The sequence below is a fragment of the Notolepis coatsorum genome (assembly GCF_963971535.1).
Source record: "Notolepis coatsorum genome assembly, chromosome: 9".
NCBI lineage: Eukaryota > Metazoa > Chordata > Actinopteri > Aulopiformes > Paralepididae > Notolepis > Notolepis coatsorum.
Window position 1 is genome coordinate 136,028,220 of NC_140173.1, and position 27,394 is coordinate 136,055,613.

Here is a 27,394-nt window from a genome sequence, read left to right on the forward strand (position 1 = left end):
ACCCAAAGCTGTAAAGGAATGTGAATCCCTGCCCACATTCAAAACCGCCCTTAAAGAGCACCTACGGGAGGCTGCAATTCGAAACTGGCCACCGTAAATGCCCAAAACCCCCACCACCTCCTAATAGACAGTCTCCTCCCCACCGCATGTATATATTCCCTCCCCGCCGTATGTATATTCCCCTCCCACCCACCCACCCCCTCCTAATGTACAGTCCCCTCCCCATCATATGTATATACTCTGTCAGGATCTAGGGGTAACAGTACTGTATATTTGAATACCGCCTATGTCACAAATGTATCAGTACTAAATACCTATATGTCCCTATGCCATAAATGTCATGTATGTTATGTATGTCATAAATGTCTATATGAATTGAAAATGGGGGACCCTGATGGAAACAAGACAAACGTCTTTCTCAGGTCTGCATCCCCTTAACAATTGTATGTATTGAGCCGTACTGTATTGTACACATTCTGCAATCTGTTAAATAAAGTTTTCATTCATTCATTCATTCATCCAAGATCATTATGGGAAGGAGTCCAAAAGGGCTGCTTTTTTGTCTTTACATAGCACTCCCCTTTCATCATAATCTGGCTTGTGACAGCTCCAAGATGCCAAGATCGATGATATCTTTACAACGCCTGTATTGCTTGGCAATAACAATTTACAACCTATAGTATTTTATTATTGTTATTTATTTAGATGCATTAAAATGCATCGTGCAATATTTAATGCTTCATAAAGCTGAAGAACAGACAGTTATTGGAGGCTGGCCAATGACATTAGCAGCCAGATGATTTTCATTTGCAGTTTCAAATGAATATCAGGGGACAGCAGAAGTTACTTTGTACCTTGTATATCATCTTAAGAGGCTTGTAATTATGCAGAATTGTACAAACTTTCAACAAACAACTTTTAACAAGCCAGATGGAAAACAGAAGCCCATAGATAGATGTAGTGTGCTCCATTTGTCATTGCTGATTTTTTGCCCTGCTCAGCTGATTAGAAAAAGCTAGTCAGGATAGAGCTGAACGACTTCTAATCTTATTATCTTATCTTGACTGATATTGCAATTGTAGTATGATTCACAATATTAGAGGGAATGATCATTTTTGTGTTATTATTCTTATTTTCATTGAAACACGTCTTCAAATGATCATGGTATGATTTGTAGGCTGGGACTTCTCTGTAGCACCATTATATTTAATTTATAATGGTATTTGGGGGGTTTCTGGGTAGTGTAGAGGTAGGTCTAAGCTCCGGTACTTCCGGCTTGATCAGTCGTCCCTACAAACACAATTGGCAGTGTTCACAGGTGGGAAACTGGTGGGGTATGAGTCCTGGTCGTTTGCAATAGCGACTCCTACTGTTGCTATTGCATGCACTCATCTGTGTTTCACTACACACATGAGTGCATGCTTACCAACTGTCCGTCTGCAACACTATTATAATCCGACATCTAAGAAGGGAGATCCCCCCTTGAATGGCCCTTCTAAGGTTTCTCGCCTCCACACTGCCTGTGGTGCATTTTTTCCTATTGCTAGGTTTTAGTGAGTTTGTCCTTACCTTCGCGTGGGGTATGTCTGGGAGTGTTCGCATTGCATTCATTTATTTTGCATTTATTCTAAATTTGTTGGACCTTATGGTGTTCTTGTTTTGTTTCTTGACTTATATAATGGCCCATGGGGATATTAACGTGTGTTGTCGGGCCTTACAAATACATTTGATTTGATTTGATTTGATTTGGTCAGTCTGTTCAGCAGGGAGGTGATCTCGGGGCGCAAAACTCAGCATGCGTTATGCTCTCCCAGTGAAACTCCGAGATGTCAGGTGAAAAGAAGTGGCTGCCAACTCCACATATATTGGGAGGAGGCTAGTCTACACCCTCCCGAGACTGACAGTAGGGTAGCACAGCGGTCAAGGGGGAATTGGCATAACTACTAAATTGGGGGGAAAGGGCAGAAGGGCCAAAAAAATAAGCAATTATTTTGACACATTTCACCGTTAGCAAATATTGCACCTCCTGCTATTTGGATATTGCACTAGAGGCCATAACATTGAATTTAATGAATTGTTCAGCTCTCATGAGTTATTATATTATATCTTCACTGTCAACGCAGCCTGACATTAACAAATTGGGCACCGGGTGTTTTGCCGCCACAAGCCAGTGGTCTGAGGACAGAACATGGTAGAGATAAGAGCAGCCTTGCCCTCCTGCCAAGGGACACCACAGATTATGAAGGAACTCGGACTCTACAAGTCTCCAGGCAGGCAATTTCCTCTTCACTCCTAGTGCTTCCTGGGATATGGTCATGAAATAGGATTTTGTGGCCTTAAGGGCACACACACACACACACACATACACATGTAACCGAGGTACCACAGTTAGTAAGCGGTACTGCAAGTTAAACTCACTCCCCAGAGGCATCCAGACCCGGAAGCAAGAGGTGGATTCACCTCTTGGTACAGTGGTCTGTGATGTCGGCCCCGGTACAGAGAGACCTCCCACTCAGGGCGATCCCTTAACAGGGGTCGAACGTAATACACAAAGCAGTTAAGATCACACCGGCTACACACACACACGGACAACAAAAACACTTACGCATGCACACATTTTACATATACAGACAATGCAATGCATGATTGCATGGGTATATAGGAACTTAAATACATCTATGTGTGCACACATGCACACGCATGCATACACACACTCACACACACCTACACACAGGAAACACGCCCGACTCCCACGCAACACCATCTCAAAATTATGAGCTTCTGTCTGGAAATTCAATATTTATGTAATTAACCTTTTCATCCTAGTTGAGTCAGAAGAGCTTAACCTGTTAAGCTGTAGTCCTATTTTCAGAAATCTCGCCTAACGGTACAATGCCTAAGAAAATGTTAGATTGCTCCACTTCTACAAGGCCAATTTGCATGTTCTTGGTATCTAGGAACATCTAGGGACCTGGGGGTATGTATTTCCAGTGTCAGAAATATTGTGTCTGTTACTAGGCTTGAGTAAATTGTAATGAAAAAAAGGAGAATATAAATTATGATTTATTTTTTCATCTGTGCTGGTGAATAACACCATGTTACAATTGTGCTGGAACCGAGCTCGCTCACTGAGCTCCTTCACCACCTTCTTGAGATCAAGTATAAAAAAAATCTAAGCAAATTAATAAAGGGAAGATGATTAAACAGAAGGATTTGTAGATACAGTAATAAATGATAATTATTATGGCCAAATCTATGGATAGGGAAAAGGCTCCTCTTTCCAATGGCAGGGTTAAATTTGGATTTAGTAATTTCCTTGCGGTTTTACGATAAGAGATATAATTAGCATTTTTTCAACAAATTCTTATTTTCTGTAAATCGTATAAAACATCAGTAAAAATGAAAATATACACGTTGACTGTTTTGACAGGGTTATGGTCTTTACTCTTGGCTACAAAAAAGATAACACTTGTGGGCCCTCATGAGGACGATTCGCAATGCCACTTTGCCGACCTCTAGCGGCTCGGGTGTGCATTTCTTTTAATACAATATATAGATAGAATTAAAGCCATATTTGTTGTCTGTCGATTGCTCTTTCAGTTGACAAAATCCGTTCAGCGGTTCTCGAGTTACATGCCGATATGTGAGGCGTGCGCCAAAGTACACATTACCACCCCCGACTCCCGGGGCTCTCGCTCCGTCAATCATTTGGCGATCTTGAAAATGTTTGGACAGGATACTCCACATGTGGATCTAATACGGTCTCTATTGATCGATTTATGATAAAGAAAAGCAGGGTCCCCTTATAAGGGGACCTTACAGCTTAACAATAAGCAGGTTGCTGTTCATAATGCTTCAATAACTGCTGCCTCTTGACATGTCTAATAAGGGCAAACGGTCTGCTTGCCTGTGCTTGTCCTGCTTGCCTCTGCTTGTTCGGTGTGTCTGTGCTTGTTCTGTGTGTCTGTGCTTGTTCTGTGTGTCTGTGCTTGTTCTGTGTGTCTGTGCTTGTTATGTGTGTCTGTGCTTATTCTGCTTGTCTGTCCTAGTTCTGCTTCCCTGTGCTTGTTCTGCTTCCCTGTGCTTGTTCTGCTTCCCTGTGCTTGTTCTGCTTGCCTGTGCTTGTTCTGCTTCCCTGTGCTTGTTCTGCTTGCCTGTGCTTGTTCTGCTTGCCAGTGCTTGTTCTGATTACCAGTGCTTGTTCTGATTGCCAGTGCTTGTTCTGCTTCTTCTGCTTGCCTGTCCTTGTTCTGCTTGTTCTGCTTGCTTGTCCTCCTTGTTCTGCTTGTTCTGCTTGTTCTGCTTGCTTGTCCTCCTTGTTCTGCTTGTTCTGCTTGTTCTGCTTGTTCTACTTGTTCTGCTTGTTCTGCTTGCCTGTGCTTGTTCTGCTTGTTCTGCTTGCCTGTGCTTGTTCTGCTTGTTCTGCTTGTTCTGCTTGCCTGTGCTTGTTCTGCTTGTTCTGCTTGCCTGTGCTTGTTCTGCTTGCCTGTGCTTGTTCTGCTTGTTCTGCTTGCCTGTGCTTGTTCTGCTTGTTCTGCTTGCCTGTGCTTGTTCTGCTTGCCTGTGCTTGTTCTGCTTGGGATATGTGGATGTGTGGATATGTCACCTGAACTGATATACCTACCATGCTCTAATAATATTTTGTACCAGAGGGTAATCTGTAATTTGGAGTCTCCTGCATATTTTATCATATTTCAATACCTGCACATAAGGATTTTATTTTGCTGTGAATTCTAATCTTAAATTTAAGGCGTTTAATATCGGGCTGTTAGTGAGAAGATGGCAGAGGCTGGGAGTTGTCATTATGAGAAAACTGCTGGTTAATTGGAGAATATCAACCCCTCTTGAAGGCAGACGGCAAAGGAAAATATTGCCATTTCTTTCTATCAACCCTTTACATTCAGCTCCAATGTTTTGCTGTAGCCTACATGCATAAGGTGTTCATACTGACAGAAAGAAAGATGACATTTTAAAGATTGGAATGAAAATCAAATATCACCAGACAGCATGTGAATGTTAGTTTCAGCACAATGTTTCCTCCCTGATCAGCAGTGCCTCGTTTCATCATATTCATTCTATAATGTCATCATTATAATATCTCTGGGGGGGGGGGGGGGGGGGGTGGTAATCCTTTTACTGATTGTTGTGTAAATCCATACATATTCAAGTTATAATTCAACTGCTGCTTATCAATGTTGGCTGTTTTCAAAATGAAAACATGATAAACTGCAGTGGCCTTTGGGTTGATACAAAATGGTTCATCGAACAAAGATAAGTAATGTTTACACTGATGGAAAGGAGATAGATACGGTATGCAGCTCACTGGCTATCAGACAAATAATCCATCGTTAGGATTATCCACATTCAATTATATATAAATGAAAGATGATATACTGTAATGAAACTTCGTCTAATTAACATTTTGTTTTAATCCTGCTGCAAGACAAACATGAACATTTGCCACCGATGAGTAGGAATGTGAATTTCAGTAACCACAATAATAAAATAATTTTGTAAAAGGAACATAGAAATAAATTCACAACAGCAACAATAACACATATAACTGTGCGGTCAGGTGGCGTAGGGGAGATTGTGCTTGTCACCAATGCAAGAGGCTGCGGTCTCGACTCCCGGAGAGTCAGCATTGCCTTGGCTTGGGCTGATCGCTATACTAACTCGTTTGGCTGAGTTAGGGGGAGGGAAGCCGTGGGTGGGTCCTGGACGTTGTGGACAGCGACCCCTACAGTTCGGTCGGGGCGCCTGCACACGTCTATACTTTCCGCAACGGAGCTCGGTTTCCGGGTTCCTCTGATTTGCCGCGACCCCCACGTGACCCGCGCTAGCACGCCCCCTTATCCACCGCTGCCGCTCGCCGCTGTGTTTGACGCTCGCTTCCTGAGTCAAGAAACGTGCTGTAACACCACCCACTTCAATGACAGAGCTCTCTTGTTTAATAATATTGTCGCGTCATCTTAATATGCTGCTTATGCAGTTATCAGCTGTATTTGGCATAGACGCCTGAGTCAAGAAACGCAGTCATCTTAATCTTAATATGCTACTTATGCAGTTATCAGCTGTATTTGGCATAGACGCCTGAGTCAAGAAACGCTATTGTCGCGCCGCCACTCTGAGTCAAGAAACGCAGTAATCTTAATATGCTGCTTATGCAGTTATCAGCTGTATTTGGCATAGACGCCTGAGTCAAGAAACGCTATTATCGCGCCGCCACTCTGAGTCAAGAAACGCAGCCATCTTAATATGCTGCTTATGCAGTTATCAGCTAGCTGACTAAATGTAAATCTTATGCAACGCCAGTCAAGAAACGACTGCCTCAGCAGCATCACGCATCAACTGTAATGTGGAGTGGACTTAAACATATTTACAATTAGCATTTTATAAAGTAGAACTGTAATGTTTACTTTCTCAGTCAGCGCTAAGTGCAGCATAAAGTCAAGTCCATGCCGCTTCTGCCGCGCGCGTGTCAACACACAGGCGAGCGTCAACACACAGGCGAGCTGTAGCGGCAGCGGTAGATAAGGGGGCGTGCTAGCGCGGGTCACGTGGGGGTCGCGGCCAATCAGAGGAACCCGGAAACCGAGCTCCGTTGCGGAAAGTATAGACGCCGCCTGCACAGCGAGGGTAGGATCTGGAGAAAGGTAGTGTGACCTTCCACACGTTACACTCTCCCGGTGAGAATCTGCGCTGCCAGGCTGGCTGCCGGCTGGCTGCCGGCTGGCTGCACATGTGTCGGAGGAAAGCATGTGACAGTCTCCGGCCTCCCGGACCAACAGTAGGGGGGGGGGTGCGCAACAACCAGGAAGGGGGTTGGGAATTGGCATAACGACTAACAGTGGGATGGGAGAAAAATCGGAAAAAATTAGGGGGAAAAAGATTACAAATAAATTTAAAAAAAACATATATAACTGTGAGAGGAAAACATTTGTGACAGTGTTTTAAGGAAGTATATTCTCAGACAGGTAACATTGATTTTCGTATTTATATTATTTATAGTTACACACATTACAGGTAGTTACACATACACACAGTACAGGTATGTACAGTAGTTACACAATAATAATAATAATAATAATAATAATAATAATAATAATAATAATAATAATAATAATAATAATAATAATAATAATAATAATAATAATAATAATAATAATAATAATAATGCATTCTATTTATAAGGCGCCTTTCAAGGCACACAAGGTCGCCGTACAACAATTTAAAAACAGTTAAATTCATAATCACAGTTCATTAAAATAAAAACCCCATACACCAGTGGAGGTTTCTCTATGACAACACGTGAAACACAAATTCACTCATAATTCATAATTATTATTAATTTACATATATATATATATATATTTTTTTTTTTATTATTATTATTATTATTATTATTTTTGGCCAAAATTGACAGCTCTGAGCAGGCCTGCACTGCAGTAATGACTGCAGTAATATTCGTGCAGAATAACTTCACAGGTTGACCCAATGTTAAATAAATAATAAATAATAGCCAATCAAAATAGGCTATTAACTTCATCTAAGCACAGTCTGTGCAGTTAAACTCTTGCCATTGAATGGAGGATTGAATGATTGACAGCCTTGACAATCCAATAATACACGGAGGATGAATGATTGGCAGCCTTTGAAATCCAATCAGAGTCTGCCTGGCAAAAATACCTGCAGAACTGCAGCTGCTGGACTGGCTTCAGTGTTCTAGTCAAAGTTGTGTTCCATCATCTCATGTGTGCAATTTGCCTGAAGAACATTAATTTGCCTAATATAATCATTCATATTTTAAGATCTTTATTCACTTGTTTGCTTATTGTTGTGCACTGCATCGTTTACTTGGATGATATATCTTCTTTTTTTTGTATCTCAGTTGAAGACTAGTGTAGTTGTAGTTGACATGAACGTGCCATCTTGGACTGTGAAGGCAAGCTAACTTGTAGTTAGCTACTAGCTTAGCAAGCTAGTAGTTTACAGTACAGCTGTAACACAGTAGGCTAAATTAAACTTTGCGCCAACATTAGGACCGAAGTATAAACCAGCAACTGAGCAACATTAAGAAGTGGACTTATGCACCTGGATCAGAAAAAAGTAAGTTGTAGTGTTTGTAAAACGAAAGCCTGCTTAGCATGGATGCTAACGTTAGCTAACTGTTTAGAGAACAATACTTGTAGTAGACTTGATTAAGGGATTGAAACGTTGTTAACTTGGCTATGTCACATATAAACAGAATGTAATGTATCACGTTGGCTGCTGGCTGCTAATGCAGCCTGCAGATAATATTTGCATGTGCACTGTGTTAGTGATGAATGAATGAATGTTGCCGCTAGCTTGTGGCTAGGCTAGCGTACTTTGCTGATAGCTAACGTTAGCCAGCCGAATTGTTTAGAGACTTGATTATTAAGGGATTGAAACGTTGTTAACTTGGCTATGTCACATATAAACACAATGTAATGTATCACGTTGGCTGCTGGCTGCTAATGCAGCCTGCAGATAATATTTGCATGTGCACTGTGTTAGTGTAAATTAATGAATGTAGCCGCTAGCTTGTGGCTAGGCTAGCGTACTTTGCTGATAGCTAACGTTAGCCAGCCGAATTGTTTAGAGACTTGATTAAGGGATTGAAATGTTGTTAACATGGCTATGCAGTGTTGGGAAAGTTCACTTTCTACATGAACTAGTTCAGTTCACAGTTCACAATTTTTAAAATGAACTAGTTCAGTTCATAGTTCATAATTCAAAATGTTGAACTAAAGTTCATGGTTTCAAAAATGAACTAATTTAGTTATTTTTAGTTATTTTTTGATATATATATTTTTTTTATATAGATTTTTCACGTACAGTTACTTACATTACAAAAACACACATTGGGACAATGGAGGGGGGGGGTCCTCCAGTTCATCTCTATGCCATCATCCACACCATAAGCAAGCAAAAACAAAACAAAAAGAAAAACAAGCAAAAAAGGAAAAGCAAACCAAGACAGGCACTGTACAGTATTGCACTTGCCTCGAGCCCATTCACATGTAGACATATATTAATTTTTTCCTATCCTAGGTCTGTCCATACAATGGGGCACTGGGCCTTTAGAAGGATCCGAGAAATTGCAGCAGGAAAATAGTCTAATAGTGGGGCCCACACCTCCTGAAAGGAAGCGTTGTTGCCTCTATGCATTTGCACAGTGTCTTTCATGGGGTAGCACACCGAAGATCTCTCTATACCACATTTGTAAAAATGGAGGCTTATCCTTAATCCAGTTTATCAGAATGCATTTCCGGGCCGAAAGTAGAAGTTTATCAAATAGTTTGAATTGTAAAGGGTGTCACCCCTCCTACCCAACCCCCCCCCCCCCCCACCTACCCAACCTCCTCCAATGTACAGTTTCTATGTCAAATGTATATAGGCCTACTCTCTTTTCTGGACTCTTTTTGTATCACAAACAGTACTGTATTTGCAAATCTGGTATGTCATAAATGTATAGATGTAGCAGTACTGTCTATCTGTATGTCATGTATGTCCTGATTAATTGAAAATGGGGGACCCTGATACAGTACAGCTCAATACATACAATTGTTAAGGGGATGCAGACCAGAGAAAGACTTTCGTCTTGTTTACATCAGGGTCCCCCATTTTCAATTCATGACTGAGCTGTACTATACTGTACCCATTCTGCAATATGTTAATAAAGTGTTCAATCAATCAATCAATCACTTGGCCCCAGAACCTGGATAAACACTTAGATTCCCAAAAGTAGTGATAGACTGTAGCCTGTAGGTACCCAGGTCTGTTTGACATTTCGAACATAAAGGAGATATTGAACGGCCCATTTTGTTAGTTCTTTTTTCAATACGTTGCTGCAAACTATTATTTGTAAAAAATATTGAACCACACAGACAGCAATCAGAATACTGGCATTTCCATAACGCTTTGCCACCGCGCATTCAGTCCACACTGCAGCTTTCATCTCTACAGTATATTTTCAAAAACATGAGGAACAACTTTGCTTGAATTGTCTTTATTATGAAAACTAAAGGTAGAGTTCTCTGAGCGAGTGCTGCTCTCGACCTGCTGCTGCGCAGCTCTGGGCTTCTGCTCGCAGACGCAGATTCAGCTGTTGTTGTGATGAGTCTGATGACGTAGCAGGGGGTGTACAGGCGCGTTGCCAGATCGGTTGGTTTTCCACATAATTTTAACGCCTGTTTACGGTGTGTTTTCACTGGGTTTTCGGCTGAAATACATATGAAATCTGGCACATATTTGAACGCCGTTATAACAGATGCTGAGAATGAACGCACTTTTGAACTCCGTTACACAGCGCTGAGAATGAACGCGTTCTCAATTACGTTCATTTAGCGGATAATCAGTACGTTCAGTTCACGTTCGCCCAAAATACGAACGCGTTCATGAACGATCGTTCATTGAACGCGTTCAGGTACATCACTGTGGCTATGTCACATATAAACACAATGTAATGTATCACGTTGGCTGCTGGCTGCTAATGCAGCCTGCAGATAATATTTGCATGTGCACTGTGTTAGTGGTGAATGAATGAATTAATGAATGTTGCCGCTAGCTTGTGGCTAGGCTAGCGTACTTTGCTGATGCATGGCTGATCTAGTGCCTCTGTGGCTCTGCTGACTTGTCACGGTGAGATTCATGTGGTGGAACTTTGGTGTGCTCTTATGAATGAGAGCTGCTATCTTGTCCGTTGTGTGTGGGTTTGTGTCTGAAACGACCGGTGGCTTGTGTGTGTTGCGTGAGATGCAGAAGTAAACATTGCCAGGTATTGTAGTTCTCGGACCGCTTTCACCCACAGTTAAAGGAGACATGACATGCTGGTTTGATGAAATGTATAGTGTAAATGAAATGAATAGTTTATGTATATTCAATAGTAGTATTGTAGTATATTAGTATGTATATTGATATTAATATTAATAAATTGATTGATTGGTGGTGGTATTAATATTAATATATAGTGTATATTAATATTATGTTTTCATCTGTGTCCACTGACCACTGACACACAGTGGGGGATGTTTTAAAAATATAATTTAATATATAATATAATATAATAATTTGTGCTTCACCTAAAAATTTGGTCACCAGCCTCCACTGACGTACTGTATAGTGCGAAATAAATCGTTCCAGCAAAGTAGGCTTTGTCAATACTGAACGACTGGCTGCGCGCTTGTCAAGAACCAATCGCGGCGCGCAGTATACTGATATGTATACTGTATATATGTATATATATATATACTGAACTGGTTTGCTTTCAACCCAGGAACTCCTTCCTCTCTCACCTTTTTATATATAGTTTTTTATTGTATCTACTAAAACTGTATTGTATAGTTTGTTTTGTAAAGTGTCTTTGAGCATTAGGAAAAGTGCTATATAAATCTTATGTATTATTATTATTATGAATGGTAGGCTTTTTTTAATGTTTCTCATCTGGGTAAGAGTTTCTTATCTGGGTAAGAGTGCTCTCGACCACTCTTAGAATTTGGTCTTGCATGAGAGAAAAGCAACAATAAGAAAACATAGCTGAATCCCATGTAAGAACAAAATAAGAGGAAATGCTAGTTAAGAACGAAATCTGTTCTTATATCGCTTCATGAATGAGGCCCATTGTCTCTGTGTGATCAGACACTATGTGTTAATTGCCAATAGAGTAGGACTATTGTTCCCAGACATTTGTCCAGAAGATGTATTCACAGAAAAGGTTGGAGGTTGGCATGTGCCTTCATAATAATAATAATAATAATAATAATAATAATAATAATAATAATAATAATAAGGGGGAAAAAGCATAAGAAACATGTGCATAATTTTCAGAAACATCTTCTTCTTTGAGAAGCTGACGTGTATTGTCCATCAACTGATACTGTCCATTTGGTGTTTGGGAAGCAGGAACCAGGGTTGGGGGTTAGAAGGGAAATGGTAGGTTGATGGAGACAAGGTTGAAGGTCAGAGGTTGTCAGCACGTGACCCCTACCAGGGGACAGTTTTTGTCACCGTCTCATCTCGTCCTCTGAATATCTCTGCATCGTTGTTTGTTGTGGAAGTTGGGTGTTAGGAGGGGAGTCAAGGTTGGGGGTCAGAGGTTACCAGCATGTGACCCCCACCAGAGGGCAGTATATTTACTCTTGGTTGTAGAGAAGGTGGCATCTTCACCCTCTCCTTCTCTGGTGTGTGGTTTCCTTCTAAAACCAGGTGATTGAAGGTGCATGTCTTCCGTGGGGTAGTGTGGCCACTGTTCCAGGCTTTGTAGATGAGCTGTTCATATTTGGCACACAAGGCCACACCACGTATCATTTGCCAATAAGGATTAAATTATGTTGAGCATGATATCATCCCGAAATAGTTACCAATTGTCAACACCAGCTGGGCTGGAGTTTAAGGGCAGATGGTTCCAACCTTATAATAAAAATAACCACACACACGCTCGTGTCCACAGCTAACAATGAATAGGTAATCTATTCCTTTGATGGATAAAACGTATAGCTAGGAGAAAAGTATGCATAGACCATTCAGGAATGGTTTATGATCAAAGGATTAACTATGTGAATACAGGCACGTGCACACATAGAGGCCACCTGCCTTTTTGAGCCTCATCAAAAAAGTGCCCTTTTTGAAAAAAAAAAAATTAATTTTTTTTTTTTTTTTTTTTACTGTTACGCCATATAGACTGCCCTTCCAACTGAAAAATGTCAGGATAGAATAAAAATATTAGGTAAAGAGAGATGCCCCATATTCCATTGCAGTTTGCACGGCCTCCTCAGCATGCCTCTCCGCGGACCTATATTTTATGCATAGCGTGGGTGGTGATGATGATCATGATAGAAACCGCTGTTGAATGCTGGTATTACACTCATTGAGGGACACAAAGAAGTCAAGTCCGATGGGATTTGGGAATCTCAAATACAAATCGGGATTGGAATAAAAAATGCATTTATATTAAACAATACAGAAAATATACAGCATTTCTTGGGGTCTGTAGGGTAAGCACTTATTCCCTCCCCCCTGAACATTTATGGAGATGTATGGGCCTTTTAAGTCAGTGATAAAAGTGTCTTTCAAGGATAAGTGAGCTCCTGCACTGATTATTATAGTTCAATATTCAATATTTGATCACCAAAACCCCCCAAAAAGCATAAAAAGGGGGCCCCCCGCCCGAAAAGGGCCCTTAAAAATCGCGCTTGCGCGCTCCGCGCGCTCGCTTAATATATACACACAAGTGTTGTGCCCTTTTCAGCCTTTGAGCACCTGCCCCTCTAAAGTCCTGTGCACGTCCCTGTGTGAATATATAAGACAATCAATTCATTTTGGGGGCCCCTTTGGTTGATTTGATCTCCTGAATATACATGGTGGCCTATATAAAAAGATATGCTTGTTCTCGAGCAGTCTCAATCAAAACAAAGCAAACATACTTCTGAATTAGCATTAATATTCTCGACAATGTGGGATATAATCAGTATTATATCTGTATTGAGTTCTTCAATGAGTTTCCTGGTTCATTCATTCATTCATTGTCAGGTGCCCTCGGTAGGACAAAGCGCCATTTGCATTTCAGGTATCACTATGGATAGTGCATAGCACTTCAGTGTTTTGGCTCCCGTAGAGCTGAATTTACATGCCTGTATGTATTCTAATGATTAACAGCTCCTTTCAGCTGTTTGCATAGTGGGTTGGGTGGGGTTTGTTTCGGCCTGTGGAGACTATCTCTTCAAAATACCTTTGTCTGCAGCGTCCTGTCTGCTATCGTAAAATTAGGAGAGAGGGTTTGATTGATTGATTGATTGAAACCTTTTTTAACAGATTGCAGAATGGGTACAATACAGTACAGCTCAATACACACAATTGTTAAGGGGATGCAGACCAGAGAATGACTTTCGTCTTGTTTACATCAGGGTCCCCCATTTTCAATTCATCAGGACATATATGACATACATGACATACAGATAGTCAGTACTGCTACATCTATACATTTATGACATACCAGATTTGCAAATACAGTACTGTTTGTGATACAGAAGGAGTCAAGAAAAGGGAGTATATACATTTGACGTAGAAACTGTACATTGGAGGAGGTTGGGTGGGGTTGTGTGGGGGGGGGGGGGTTGGGTACATTGGGATATTGACAACCATACTGGGTAATTTACATTGGAGGTGGTTGGGGGGGGGGGAGAAACACTGTATAAACAAGCAAAACTGTACATTGGGGGGGGGGGGGGGGAGACACTGTACAAACAAGCAAAATTGTACATTGGACTATTGACAAAACCATACTAGGTAAATGACTGTACATTGGAGGGGGTTGGGTTAGGACATTTACAGGGGCCAGTTTTGAATTGCAGTCTCCCGTAGGTGTCCCTTGAGAGTGGTTTTGAAAGTGGGTAGTGATCCACATTCCTTTACAGCTTTGGGTAGGGCGTTCCACATTGATGTGGCATAATTGGGGAGATAATTTAAGCCATTTTGTCAGACACAGACCATTTGTTAGTGATGTAATCAAAATAACACTTGGGGGAAAAAAGTTGGATCTACCAAAACGATAATATACGATTGGTAAACAGATAGATTGATCAAATACAAGGTTGTTGTGAAGGGCCAGATTAAACCGAATATATATATATCTATTTATATATATATATTTAATTGTATTTGTATATTCTCTAATATTCCCTGATATCCCTTGTATATTCCTTGTACAATATGCATTGAATATCCATTCTAGCCTACTGAACATCCCATAATAGTCTCCATTCTACTATTGGTCGAGACCTTGGTGCCAGGCTGCCATACCCCCCAGACCCAGTTCAAACGTACCGCTCAACATGTACGAACAAGTCCTAGTTCCGCGTAGGAATCTGGCTACCGCACCACTAATGGTACTATTTGTTCATAGGGCGTATATATACTGCGCTACTAAAGTAGGACTTTCTTTTAGTCCAGTTTCTTACCCTCCAATAGAGTGACAGACGTAAAGCCTCCCCGCGACGCCACGTGTGGGAGTAAGGCCAAGTTCGGCCTACCATCGGTATTGAGACATCGTGTATATTAATAGTTGAATAGTCATATTTGGCACTATATCGTCGAGTTGGACGTAGTCTATTAAGCTAATAATAGTATATTCATATGTAGTGCTTCGTGCGGTGAGAATACTATCGTAGTCAGTACCCCCATCGTTTCGGGTAGAACTGGCTGCTTATCCAGGGTGGCCGACCCCATGTGAGGCTGCACCCGAGGAGCCCCAGAGCCGACGAGCGAGTGGACCTGCATACCGGATTATTCTACCGACGACAGCCCGCCTTCCCAGGCACGGATTATGCTTTGTATACAGTGATTATTCTATGGATAAAGACCAACACTGCCGTGTGTTGGAAACCCCCCCCCCCGGAGAGGACGACAGGTGAGGAGAGGCTCTACACGACGAGGTCGCTTCACGTCTCTCCATCGTGGACCGGAGGAAGCCGGCCCACAGAGAGTCCAACTGCTTTCATCTGTGGATCGAGGATCGCTGAGGCACCGAGCCGCACAACCGTGGGTTCTCCCAGGATACCCTCGGCCAGACGGATACAGCCAGACTCTACCCCCCCCCCCCCTTCTCCAGTTGTCTTACAAGCGACCGGAATTCCCCCCTAGTGTATCCAGTTCTATAATCATTAAAGTATCATTGCTATTCTTCCTTAAATATTCCAGGTTGTATATTTACCGCCTGCGCCACCAGAGATTGGACGTTCTCTATTGATATACCAACGAATACTCATTTGCCATAAAAGTGCATCCTATTTCAAATCATAAATGTAATTAAGTGATTGCTCTACATACCTTTTGCTATGTATTAATTATTATTAAACGCAGACTTTCGACTTGGTACATTTGTGGTGGATCGTTTCATCTACGTGGAAGTGTTTACCATAATTATTTATGCCTAGTACTGGGTGGCCAGAGTCTAAAGTACAAGAGGTAGTGGTAGTAAGTATCATATCTAACAATACAGTCAGGGAATTGTACCCCTCAGTTACAATTGGTCCTTCGAGCCGGAGGGTAATTAGTGTAATATTAATATAGTGTTATTAATATTGAAATGGCCTATGATGAACACTCCACGAAACGATCCTCCTAACCAACGCCCGCAGCGCGAACGACGGCTCCCTCAGTACTTAGAGGCTTACGCTGTCAGTCAACAACCTAGTCTCCTACTAACAGTAAACGCGGTAAAACTAGAAAGTAAAAGTATGTCTAACCCCAACGCCCAGACTACCCCGACCATAGAGGCCCCTACGGGTTCTAATGTAACTGACCAAGCTCACGGTGGGGACCAGTGGGAACCAGACATGACTTCACACCCCGCCAGTACTGAAGAAGTAGTCCCCGATGAGTCCCGGGAGGAATACAACGCTACCGAGAGAGAACTCGGCACGGAAGAAGACGGGGAGAGCACCGTGGAGATAGAGCTCCAAGGCCCCGCAAGGAGTACCCAGAGGGAAGGCTCCCCTATACAACCGCCTTCTCCCAGCGAGGCAGAGAGGACCCTACAGCAGGCCTTCCTCATCAGCCTGAACGCCGCTGCTGAACGCGACCGACTGCAGATCCAGCAGCGGAGCGAAGAAGAGCATATACGTCTAGAAATAAGACGCATTCAGATGGAAGAGAATGTGGCCCGAGACCGAGCAGACAGCCAGCGAGCAGCTGCTGGTGCTCTACGGGACGCAGAGCGCGACAGACAGCAAGCGCAACTAATAGAACAGCTGATCAGACGGACAACACCCTCTCCCTCCGCCAGAGGCTCCAGGAACTCGTCTAGACACACCTCCAGGGCGGCATCCCCTAGCCGAGTAAACGGCCCTGAACTTGACCGGCAGACGAGGTCTATACCCCCCACAGACCACCTCCCCCCACCGGTCCAAGCGAGACCTAGCAACCGGGAAGGAGCAGCATATCCTGTGGAGAGGCTAAACCAGAGACTACAAGCACTGGATGACCTAACTGAAGACGAAGAGGAAGAGGAGGAGAACCGCGCCCGATGACAGCAAGTACTCTACCGGACCAGGAGGTCCGGTACAGCCCAGACTATACTCCCGCGGAGCTGCGCTACAGACCCCCGACTCTATACACGGGTGAGCACGACGCACGACCCGCACCGAGGAACAACACCTGGACAAGCGGGCCATGGTACACTGCCGGTACCAGCCCATACCAAGGAGCGGGAGGAGACTCGCCTAGGAGGCCTCTCCCCCAACGCTCGCCGATGTATCCACAGTCAGCGTCATACATTGGCACGCCTATGGTACCCGACTTCACCCAAGAGAACCGGGCCCAGTATACAGAACTCCGCATGTGTCTGGAGACCATGTTGGTGGATGTATTGGATGAACGCCATAAATACGCCATCCTACTGAAGCACTTAAAGGTACCCCGCGCACATAATATAGCGCTCGCCTACGCGACTTCCACCACCCCATACACAGCAGCGCTGGTAGCATTGGACCAGAGGTATGGGCGCATATGGGATTACGTGATCCAGGAGATCCGACACATCGACCGCTTACCCCCAGCAATAGACAATCGAGCACTGGACGACCTGTCCATCAGAGTGCAGTCCCTGGTAGGGATGTTGGGAGCGCAGAGAGAGAAGGGGAGGCATGAACTTTACGCCAACTCAAATGTGGAAAGGATCTTGGAGAAGCTGCCGCCCGCTCGACAGGAGCGTTTTAGGCGGCAGAGAGACCACCGAGACCCGAATGGCCCCGAACCGAACCTCCTCGATCTAGCAGACTTCCTGGCGAGAGAAGTCAGCAGCCTACGGCTAGATACATTCGGACGGAGCACCCCTGGCTCCAGAGAAGGAACCAGACGACTAAATGATGGAAGAAGATCGGTGACTGTGATGCACCAATCGGAGTCAGTACCGAGCAGCAGGAGCCACAGTACCCCCTCCAGAACGGAGAAGTGGAAGATAGTGTGCCCCTACTGTGAGAAAGAACACTGGCTAGCGCAATGTGACTCCTTCCCCAAGCTGAACGCGGAGGAAGCAAGTCAATGGATAAAGTCCAACAAGCGCTGTTTTCGCTGTGCGCGCTCACACATGGCAGCCGAATGCCGCTTAAAGAAAAGGTGCACCAAGTGCGATGGAGCCCATCTGGACATACTTCACGACAGTAACAGACGGCGCCCTTCACCCGCACCATCCAGCAGCAAAGCGAGCGTCATGTACATCGATCCCGCCAGCAGCAGTGGAGCCCGAGTACTCCTAAAAGTAGTGCGTGTGACACTAAGCTACCAGAATAAAGTCCTGGACACTTACGCCGTCCTCGATGACGGGTCAGAGAAGACCCTTCTGCTCGCCTCCGCTGCGGCCCAGCTAGGGCTGCGGGGAAGCGAAACCCAAATGACAATTCGGACAATAAGACGAGATTTGAAGACGATAAAGGGCGAGAATGTCTCATTCTCTATCGCAGCAAGCGGCCAGCCTGAGCGACGGTACCAGATTACAGACGCTTTCACCAGCCAAGAAATAGGACTGTCACGGTACACATACCCCGTCGCCAAGCTGATGGAGAAATATGCACATCTGCGCAAGTTACCGATCCCGCTCATAGACAATGCTATGCCGACCCTGTTGATAGGCTCCGACCATGCAGACCTCATTGTCCCGATAGACCGGGTTCATACCGGACCCCGAGGCTGTCCTGCAGCAGTCGAGACCCGTTTGGGATGGACTCTCCAAGGCCCGCTCGCCAAATCTCTCAACCGAAGTACAGCCACTAGATGTCTCCACTCCCGAGTCACAGAGGGAGAAACCGCACTCCTGCAACACGTAGAGCGGCTATGGACCTTGGAACAAATGCCCTTTAAGAACGGAAAGAAAGACATTCGCTCTAAAGATGACATTTACGCCATTCACCTCCTCGAGACAGGGACCAAGAGAGTCCCGGTCAACGGCGTGTTGAGATACGCCACGCCACTCCTGCGGCGAGAAGGAATGCCTACTTTCCACGCCAAGACAGACGCCACAGAACGGTACCTGCTGAACACGGAGCGGCGCTTAGCCAAGAACCCCGCCCAAGAGAGTGTATACCGCGCCGAGATTGAGAAGCTCATCACAGCGGGACACGTCACAAAGATGGACATTAAAGAGGCTGACCAGACCACCGAATCGTGGTACGTGCCTCACCACAAGGTCCATCACAACGGTAAAGACCGCATAGTATTTAACTGCAGCTACCAGATCGGATCCCAAAATCTGAATAAAGAGTTACTGCCCGGTCCCACACTCGGCCCCTCCCTACTCGGCGTTCTACTCCGCTTCCGCCAGGAAAAGGTGGCCATCAGCGGGGACATTAAAGGAATGTTCCTGCAGGTGAGATTAGTAGAGGAGGACAAGCCCCTGTTACGGTTCCTATGGAGAGAGAAGCCAGGAGATGAGCACCCAGCCATCTACCAATGGGAAGTCCTCCCCTTCGGAACGACGTGCAGCCCCTGCTGTGCTACATTTGCACTACAGAAACATGTAGCAGAGGACCCAGCAGCGGACGAAGAGGTCCGACACAGCGTAAAGAACAGCTTCTACGTAGACAACTGTCTACAAAGCCTTTCAACCCAGGAAGAAGCCGAGGCTCTCCTGATTAAACTCCGCGCCTCATTGATCAAAGGCGGCTTTGATCTCAGGCAGTGGGCCAGCAGCGATCCGCAAGTACTGCGCAGCCTCTCCTCCGAGGACAAGGCAGCCAGCAGCGAGACCTGGATGGCTACAATCCCGGGAGAAGCCCAGGAGATGACCCTGGGATTGGTGTGGCGATTCAAAACAGATTCGCTTCACTACAGACACAAGCCCCTGACTACGGAGCAGGGAAGGCCGGCGGCGGCGCCGACCACCAGACGGAGTGTGTACACAACACTCGCCCGACAATATGACCCGGGGGACCCTGATGGAAACAAGACAAACGTCTTTCTCAGGTCTGCATCCCCTTAACAATTGTATGTATTGAGCCATACTGTATTGTACCCATTCTGCAATCTGTTAAATAAAGTTTTCATTCATTCATTCATTCACCCACTAGGATGTATTCTACCGTACACCACCAGGGCAAAAATGATTGTACGAGCATTGTGGGACAAGGACCAGGGCTGGGACGACCCCATTCCCGCACACCTTACATCCACCTGGAGAGAGTGGGAGATGGAGCTCCACTCACTCCCAGGCGTTAACATGCGCCGAAGCTACTTCCCACCCACGGTGAGGCCAGAGACATGTAAAATGGACTTACACGTCTTCAGTGACGCCTCAGAGGTCGCATACGGATCAGTAGCCTACTTGCGGGCCCAAGAAGAGGGGGGAGAGATCTACACAGCATTTGTCCTCGCCCGCCCGAGAATAGCCCCACGCAAGCAACAATCTATCCCACGTCTAGAGCTCTGCGCAGCCCTAGCCGGAGCGCACCTAGCCACGCTCATCCAACGTGAGCTCACCATACCGGTGTCTAGAACAATCCTGTGGTCAGATTCCACGACAGTACTCGCCTGGATCAAATCGGACTCATGCAAGTACAAAGTCTTCGTGGGAGTCAGAGTCACCGAGATTCAAGACTTAACCGAAGAGTTAACCGGAGAAACAGAGTGGCGCTACGTTGATACAAAACAGAACCCAGCTGACGTCATCACCCGGGGAATGCCCCTAGATGACCTCACCCGTCGCAATGTCTACAGTGACGGCCCAGCATTCCTAAAGCTCCCGGAAGGAGAGTGGCCCACGCCTATCCCGAGGGAAGCCAGTCAAGAGGAGGCTGAGAATAAGAAACCTATGTTCTGTGGATTGAGCACTGTTATCTCCGCAGACCCCAACATAGATGATTGCACTACCATAGAGAGTGCACAACAAAGGACATTCCTGCGGCACCACCCGGAGTGTAAGTCCCCCGCTGAAATGTCAGCAGCTAACTACGAGGAAGCAGAATTGCTTCTACTGCAGCGAGCCCAGAGAGACTCGTTCCCCGATGAATTGGCCTGTCTACAGGGAGGAAAGCCCGTCCCATCCGACAGCAGATTAATTCATCTGGCCCCCGAGAGCGACGCTCATACCCTCATCAGAGTGGGTGGTCGCCTACGCAGAGCCCCCAATCTACCGGATGACATTAAATACCCGATCGTATTGAACAGCCGACACAAGGTCACAGAGCTGATTATAAAGAAATACGATGAGGATGTACATCACGCAGGAGCAGAAAGAGTCTTCGCGGAGATCAGACGTCGTTACTGGATCCTACAAGGAAGAGAGGCGGTACGACGCTTCCAGCGAACATGTCTAGACTGCCGCAAGTGGCGCGCGCAGCCCAGCATACCAAGGATGGCTGACCTTCCTCCATGTCGCCTCCGAATCGGTGACAAGCCATTCCACTCAACGGGTATGGACTGCTTTGGCCCGCTGCACATAAAGAAAGGAAGAGGAACCGAGAAGCGGTGGGGTATTGTATTCAAATGCATGACCACCAGAGCGATACACATCGAGCTTCTCCCGACCATGAGCACAGACTCATTCCTTATGGCCTTCCGTAGATTCACATCACGGAAAGGAAGACCGTCTACACTATTGTCCGATCATGGGACAAACTTCAAAGGCGGCGAAAGAGAGCTGAGAGAGAGCTTCCAAGCTATGGGCCCAGAACTTAAGACCCACCTCGCTCCAGCACAGATTGACTTCCAATTCAACCCCCCAAACGCACCCCACTTCGGTGGTACTTGGGAACGGGAAGTGCGTTCCATAAAGACAGCCCTGTACGCAGTACTTGGGGCCCAGACTGTGGCGGAAGAAGTCCTAATGACAGTCCTCACGGAGATTGAGGGAGTATTGAACTCTAAGCCCCTCGGCTACGTCTCCAGCGATGTGGCGGATATCGACCCAGTTACCCCCAACACACTCCTGATGGGGCGGCTAGATCCCGCGTTACCCCAGACAATGTACCGGCCTGAAGAAGCGAACGGCCGACGAATGTGGAGGTACAGCCAAGTATTAGCCGACAAGTTTTGGAGCAGTTTCCTACTGCACTACTTACCGTCTCTACAGACCCGCCAGAAGTGGGTAAAGGAGAGAGACAATTTGACAGAAGGAACAGTCGTCATGATTATTGATCAATCACTGCCCAGAGCTATGTGGCCGGCCGGCCGCGTAAGCAAAGTGATCACCGGTGCCGACGGCAAGGTCCGAGCAGCTGAAGTGCTTGTCCAGGGTCGCACTTACACCCGTCCCGTGGCGAGGCTCATAGAACTGCCCCGACTCCCAGACACAATCGATGATGACCATGACCCTATAACCCTATGACTTTGTGAAGTTGACTGACCCCTACAGCAAACCCTTATGTGTAAATAGACAACGCGATTAATCTGTCTCTGCTTAACTGATTAGGTCTGGGACCAATCAGGGGGTGGCTGTTGTGAAGGGCCAGATTAAACCGAATATATATATCTATTTATATATATATATTTAATTGTATTTGTATATTCTCTAATATTCCCTGATATCCCTTGTATATTCCTTGTACAATATGCATTGAATATCCATTCTAGCCTACTGAACATCCCATAATAGTCTCCATTCTACTATTGGTCGAGACCTTGGTGCCAGGCTGCCATACCCCCCAGACCCAGTTCAAACGTACCGCTCAACATGTACGAACAAGTCCTAGTTCCGCGTAGGAATCTGGCTACCGCACCACTAATGGTACTATTTGTTCATAGGGCGTATATATACTGCGCTACTAAAGTAGGACTTTCTTTTAGTCCAGTTTCTTACCCTCCAATAGAGTGACAGACGTAAAGCCTCCCCGCGACGCCACGTGTGGGAGTAAGGCCAAGTTCGGCCTACCATCGGTATTGAGACATCGTGTATATTAATAGTTGAATAGTCATATTTGGCACTATATCGTCGAGTTGGACGTAGTCTATTAAGCTAATAATAGTCTATTCATATGTAGTGCTTCGTGCGGTGAGAATACTATCGTAGTCAGTACCCCCATCGTTTCGGGTAGAACTGGCTGCTTATCCAGGGTGGCCGACCCCATGTGAGGCTGCACCCGAGGAGCCCCAGAGCCGACGAGCGAGTGGACCTGCATACCGGATTATTCTACCGACGACAGCCCGCCTTCCCAGGCACGGATTATGCTTTGTATACAGTGATTATTCTATGGATAAAGACCAACACTGCCGTGTGTTGGAAACCCCCCCCCCGGAGAGGACGACAGGTGAGGAGACGCTCTACACGACGAGGTCGCTTCACGTCTCTCCATCGTGGACCGGAGGAAGCCGGCCCACAGAGAGTCCAACTGCTTTCATCTGTGGATCGAGGATCGCTGAGGCACCGAGCCGCACAACCGTGGGTTCTCCCAGGATACCCTCGGCCAGACGGATACAGCCAGACTCTACCCCCCCCCCCCTTCTCCAGTTGTCTTACAAGCGACCGGAATTCCCCCCTAGTGTATCCAGTTCTATAATCATTAAAGTATCATTGCTATTCTTCCTTAAATATTCCAGGTTGTATATTTACCGCCTGCGCCACCAGAGATTGGACGTTCTCTATTGATATACCAACGAATACTCATTTGCCATAAAAGTGCATCCTATTTCAAATCATAAATGTAATTAAGTGATTGCTCTACATACCTTTTGCTATGTATTAATTATTATTAAACGCAGACTTTCGACTTGGTACATTTGTGGTGGATCGTTTCATCTACGTGGGAGTGTTTACCATAATTATTTATGCCTAGTACTGGGTGGCCAGAGTCTAAAGTACAAGAGGTAGTGGTAGTAAGTATCATATCTAACAATACAGTCAGGGAATTGTACCCCTCAGTTACAAGGTAGTTAGAGAAAATGGCTGAGGCTTCCGCCCAGGTAATCAGCTGAAATTGCCCAGGTAGAGAAGAGCGAATCTTGTGAGGAGGGGGTCTTTATAGTGTGAAGGGGGATTGGGGGACTCAGGTGAGGGGACATAGGAGAAGGGAGGGGGATGTCTTTACATGATAGTTAGGGGCTCCTCACAATATATTATTCCACATAGTTGACATGGTAAACGCCCCAACCAACCTCCAAATGGACCTAATTGAACTCCAATGTATAGTCAAAGAGTCTGTGGGCACTGAACAGTTTGCATGTTTCATCCCTGACACAATGCCCCATCTCCGTACCCAAGCTGCTCAAATGCTTTGTATGTTTCGGCAGCACATATCTATGTGAACAACTTTTCTCATTGCTGAAGTTGAACAAAACATCACACAGGAGTTGTCTCACTGATGAACACCTTCACTCAAACCTGAAGATTTCCTCAGCTCAGCCTGATCCCAAGCATTGATGAATTGGCATATATGTCTGATATAGTCTGATTTACTCTGACGCAGTATAGTGTTACTGTCTTGTATTAGGTTTAACTGTTTAGTCTTAGTGTTTGTAGTTACTGTCTGGTATTAGGTTCTCCGTTTAGTGTCTGTAGCAGTGGAGGTTTCTCTATGACCACACGTGAAACACAAATGCACTCATAATTCATAATTATTATTAATTTACATTTAAATTATTATTATTATTACTATTATAATTTTTTATTAGAAATGTTTTCCTCTGTAAAAAAAAATTGCCAAAATTGCCAGCTCTGAGCAGGCCTGCACTGCAGTAATGACTGCAGTAAATATTCGTGCAGATGGCTGCACAGGTTGACCCAGGATTAAATAAATAATAAATAATAGCCAATCAAAATAGGCTATTAACACTTTAATCGCCGGAAACGCCGTAACTCGTCATTGCCCGCCATGCTCATTCTGCCGAAGACGCCGTAACACGTCTTTGATATCAATATTTCAAAAATCTGTGATCGAAATCATATTTCTCCTCCGGGGACCTGAGATATACTGCTGATCTCCACTCAACTCTCTAACGGTTAAAGAGCGCCATCTGGTGGCCGATCGGTAGATCGGCCAACAGGAAGTGACGCGCCAAACAGGAAGTGCTCATCCATATTTCGTCCGGGCACTCGCGATCGTTAGCCGGACTCCATCTCGACACACTGGATAATCAATAGCTCGCCCTAACTCAATAAACAACGTTATTTGGATGTATATAGTATTATACAACCTGGAAATGGTTAATCTAGATCAACATCCCATAATCGAAAACTGTCTACTCCAAGCTGATCGTCCAACGGCGCGAGGAAGATACGGTAAGATCCAGCGTTATTTTCTAACGTGTTCCATATAAACTGCTCTGATGATCATATGACCCACACTAGGTGAATGATATAACGTTGCCCACGGAATTATAAACGACCCCCCCGCCCATCCGGTCATCATCAGATCATACGTAGTAACTTCTAGAAGTACCTCCAGTTGAAATTTTTTATCTGGCACCGATCGCTACCAAACTGTATTTGATCATCAATATAATGCATTTGGGGCTATAAATCAAGTTCTGGAGAAAGCTGCAGAAAACGATAAAAACATACTTATACTTTAGACCATATTTTAGTATGAATATGTGAATGAAAAAGTATAACGTTGCTACACCCTAAACAATGGATATAGGACATTGAATGGGCCATAATAATGTCAATTTAGCAATAGAATTTAAAAAGTTATAGCCCTGCAAAGAAGGGGAACTTCTCCATAGACAAATAGAGCTGGCTAGGGATGGTAAATTATGAATTTAACCATGGCGATCAAAGTGTTAACGTCATCTAAGCACGGTCTGTGCATTTAAACTCTTGCCATTGAATGGGGGATTGAATGATTGACAGCCTTGCAATCCAATACACGGAGGTTGAATGATTAACAAGCTTCAAATCCAATCAGAGTTGCTGCATTGCACAGTCAAAACGGGCCAGCTGCAGTTCCGTAGGTTAGGTTTAGCTGGTGCCAATCTCAAGTTTCTTTATTAGTTGTCATACAGAAGTACAGAATACTTTTATACAAAATGTAACAGAAAGAAGCATTTTGTATAAAAGTATTCTGTACTTCTGTATGACAACTAATAAAGAAACTTGAGATTGGCCCCAGCTAAACCTAACCTACGGAACTGCAGCTGGACTGTTTTGACTGTGTAGGTATAGGCAGCATTGAAAGAGCTCGCTTTAGTTTAGTAAGCTGTACAGCTGTAACAACACAGTAGGGCAGGCTAAATTAAACTTTGCGCCAACATTAGGACCGAAGTATAAACCAGCAACTGAGCAACATGAAGAAGTGGACTTATGCATCTCAGAAAAAGGTAAGTTGTAGTGTTTATAAAACGAAAGCCTGCTTAGCCTGGACGCTAACGTGAGCTAACGTTAGCCAGCCGAATTGTTTAGAGAACAATACGTGTCCGTAACAGTAGTGTAGTTCTAACTTCACTCGGGAGACAAAAGCCAAACATCAATTTGATGCAACAAGCTGGCTCGCGATGCACATGGCTATTGTTTACATTTTCTATGGGATTAATGCACGCGGCTCGACTCGGACTTGTCAGATGGAGAAGCTGCACTATTCAACAAAAGATGATTGAACAAAACAGAGGATATGGAGAGGGCTTCAGCGTTCTTATTTTGTTTCAGGTAGGTGCTCTTTAAATCCGGGGTAGGATTCACTTATAAAAGAAAGGTTGAGATCCAAGGCAGCTCTAATTTTTTTTTTAAAAAGCCTTTATTTATTGGCTTACATTATTTAGAAAAATCTTTTTAAAAAACCGACATGTTTCGGCCTACATGGCCTGCTTCAGGGTGTTGTAGCTGTGACAAAAACAATACTGTGACTAAATAGAGGAAAAAAGGAAAAAACATAACTCAGGGAGTGACTAATTACAATGGGGGACAGCTGGTCCCAATTAAATGAAGGCAAAGAAACATTCTCAACTTGAGTTGAAGAAATATACAATAGTACTAAATAGAAATAAACAAATTTGTATATTATATAAGTATATATACACACAAACTCAAAATATTATAGCAACATAAAGAAATGAGTCAAAACAAACATAGAATAGATCAATAATAATATAAACAATTATAAAAAATTATCAAAAAACAACAATGTAAGAGCATTGAGTAATGCAAGACAAAAAATAATAATAATATAATGTAATCTACTTAGCCTATAAAAGTGACAGTATGTCCGTAGAGTCATTTAAACCTGCAAAGAGGTGGTCTGTAGTCTATCAAAATACAATAAATAACAATGTATAAATACAATAAATAAATAAAGTGATCTACTGGCCTATAAAAATGATACCATGTCTATGGAATCATTTAAACCTGGGAGTGAGGTGGCCTGTAGTCTATCGATCCAGCGACTTTCTTTCTGGTTTAGAATTCTTTGTCTATTTCCTCCTCTAGACGTGAGCGGAACACTGTCAATTCCGATAG